This window comes from Mus caroli, chromosome 14 (genome assembly GCF_900094665.2).
Source record: "Mus caroli chromosome 14, CAROLI_EIJ_v1.1, whole genome shotgun sequence".
Classification (NCBI taxonomy): Eukaryota; Metazoa; Chordata; class Mammalia; order Rodentia; family Muridae; genus Mus; species Mus caroli.
Window position 1 is genome coordinate 64,512,657 of NC_034583.1, and position 3,244 is coordinate 64,515,900.

Genomic DNA, 3,244 nt, shown 5'->3' on the forward strand with positions numbered 1-3,244 from the left:
AGCCCTGGCTGTCCTGGAACTCACTTTGTAGACCGGGCTGGCCTTGAACTCAGAAATCCGCCTGCCTCTGCCTCCCAAGTGCTGGGATTAAAGGCATGTACCACCACTGCCCGGCGAGTAGGTTGCTCTTAAAACAGAGTAAGATGTTTGGGGATAAGAGGAGGTGAACAGGTGAGGAGAACAGACTGTCATATTTAGATTAACTCACATTTCGTTGTTAGTTTCAAGTTTTCCTATATTGTATTATAATTCTGTTTTACTTTCCGAAGTCTCCAGTAAAGTTTGGTTATCTGTTACAGCCTAGTCTTAACTGAGCTTTGGGAAGTTGGAATGGACATGGGTCTACTTCTGCATGAAGGAATGACTCAAGAGGAGCATCATCCCTCAGGAGTGTGAGGGCCAAGGAAAAGATCTGTAAGTACCTCAGCATCCCTAGCTCCCAGAAAGGTGCTCCACATGTAAGTACACCATGAAGACCTGTAATGGTTTGTATATGCTTGGCCCAGGAAGTGGCACTATTAGAATGTGTGGCCCTGTTGGAGTAGGTGTGTCACTGTGGGTGTGGGCTCTAAGACCCTCATCCTAGCTGCCTGGAAGTCAGTCTTCCATTAGCAGCCTTCAGGTGAAGATGTAAAACTCTCAGCTCTGCCTGCACCATGCCTGCCTGGATGCTGCCATGCTCCCACCTTGATGATAATGGACTGAACCTCTGAACCTGTCAGCCAGCCCCAAATATATGTTGTCCTTTATAAAACTTGCCTTGATCACGGTCTGTTTACAGCATTAAAATCCTAACTAAGACAAGACCCTCTGAATAAAAGTGCTCTCCTTCCCCCTAATATAATGGACTAGTTTGTGAGTCATCGTTCATTGGATTTGCACAGACAAGTGATTTTTCCTGCAGACTGTTTGCTGTATGTAAAAGATGGTAGGAGTCACATGAAGTGCAAATGGTTGTCAGTGAGAAAGATAAAGTGATGTTTGAGAAAAGGTAAGAGAGAGGCTGGGCAGCTGGTGTAGTAGATAAAAGCACCTGCCACCAATCCTGGTGGCTCTACTTTGATCCCAGGACTCAGGAGGTGGAAGGAAAGAACCGACTCCTGCAAGTTAACCTCTGACCTCTCCATGCTCCACCCTCACACACTAAGTAAATGCAACAGAAAGTTTTTTAAAAATGAAAGGTAAGAGAAATGGAAACCGTCCTACTTAAATCTTGCTCAGTCTAATGTGAGAATCCACACACCATAAGTCCTTCTGCATAGTCACAACTAATTGAACAAGGGTCACCAGCCACTATCATGACTTTGGAACCTGGTAGAGAGAACCCCTCTCCTTTGTGACTTATCTATATTCCCAGAGGAAAGGAAGTGGCTGCAGGCACAGAGGTCCATTCCCCACATAACACAGCGCTTTCTCCAGAGAGTCCTCCTCTCATTCACATAGAAATACTGTATTCTCAGTCTAGAGGATTATGGCATTCTCCACAAACTTTCCTATTTCCTCCGTGTACTGGATAGTTTGATGACAGTTTGACACAAGCTAGAGTTATCTAAAAGGAGGGGACCTATGTTAAGGTCTGGGTAACTGTTGCCTGCATAGTCAGCCATTTTGTGCTGTTACTAATGTTCTAAGGAAACTTTCTCATATGCGGTAACTACTGTTACTAGGAAACTTTTTCATGCCCGAGTTGATCGCATATGTTCTGTGCTTTGAAGCTCTTTGGAAATGATGCTATTGTGATGAATAGAAGTCAGTTAGACTGCTTTTATAGTTAGCTGCAATAAGCTTAGGCACAAACCAGCTGCACTGCATCACTTCCTCCACCTGTGTATGGGCTTTTGTGATTTTTGCACTTATGAGCAGACCCTGGAGTGGACCCCAGTATAAGAGAGATACCTGTACCAGCACAAAAATCCATTTGGAATAAGACTTTCATTTTGAGTAGGGGCTGAGTAAAGTTTTAATTTCCCAAGACCTCCCTGGAAATGACATCCTACTTTGCAGAATGAGTCATATACATGGGTAACTGACATCCTGGTTGGCAAGTTAAGACATGAATATTAGGCAATTCAGATGCCCCCCCCCCCCAAGGGTGGTTGACTACTCCAACCAATGGGAACAGGATAAATGTACAACAAAGACGAGTTTCTAAGGGAATCCCCATCCCTAAATCCTGATTGGTGGAATAACTTGGCACAGATGTTTGTGGATTTCAGGTGTAAAAGCTCTATAGGATTCTAGCTGGGGGTTGAAGCTCAGCTCCTGAGTCTGGACTGTGTCCTGGATCAATCAGTCTCTGAGTGTGCATTCAATAAACCAGTCCCGTTTGAGTTAGATCAGCACCTGTGTGGTTTGTGTGGCGATTCTCAAACCCCAACATCTCAAAGATGCTTCTATAAAGTCTGGTGTAAGGTGCAACTCCATCACCTGTGATGGAGGGAAAATAACGAACCTAATCAGCCTGGAAAACAACAAACACAAAATAAAATTAGCAAAAAAAAAAAAAAAAAAAAAACCTCAATAAAATCCCTAAGTATAACTGTTGTTATCTCTTCAAATAAAGATACAGACCAGCATATTAGATTTTTTAAAAAAGGATCCAACTCTATTATTTTTAAGAAACATACTTCACTGGTAGAAGTACTCACTGTTGGTTCAGAAAGCAGGCTGACACTGAAAAGAAGCTGACTTAGTGATTCTCATAATAAAATGGCTTTAAAATTGAAATTATGTAAGATAAAGAAGGCCACTCCCTTCTTTATTCACCAAGAATACACAATTGTAAACTTTTGTGCACTAATTGGTAGGGCACCTAATTTCATTGAAAAAAAAAAAAAACCCAACACTAATGACATAAAAGGCCTGCTACCAATACAATAATAGTAGTTGCATCAGCATCCTACCCTTGTCAACAGATAGGTCATTCAGACTGAGAACCAATAAGGAAACTTCAGAGTTAATCTGCACCATGGATGAAATGAACTTAACAGATATCTACAGAATAGTCCATCTAACAACTTTGGAGCTTTCTATCAGTCCATAGAGCTTTCTCTAAAACACAGCACAACTGCAGCAAGTACTAACTAATGCAGAAAAGGGCCTTGAAACAGTTCTTGATCCTCTTAACAACAACAACAACAATAGCAACAACAACACGGAAAGTTTGAACACTGGGAGAGTGAGCAATACACTCTTTTTAAAATATAAAGTTTGTATTTATTTTCGTTCTTATTTTCTGTATGTG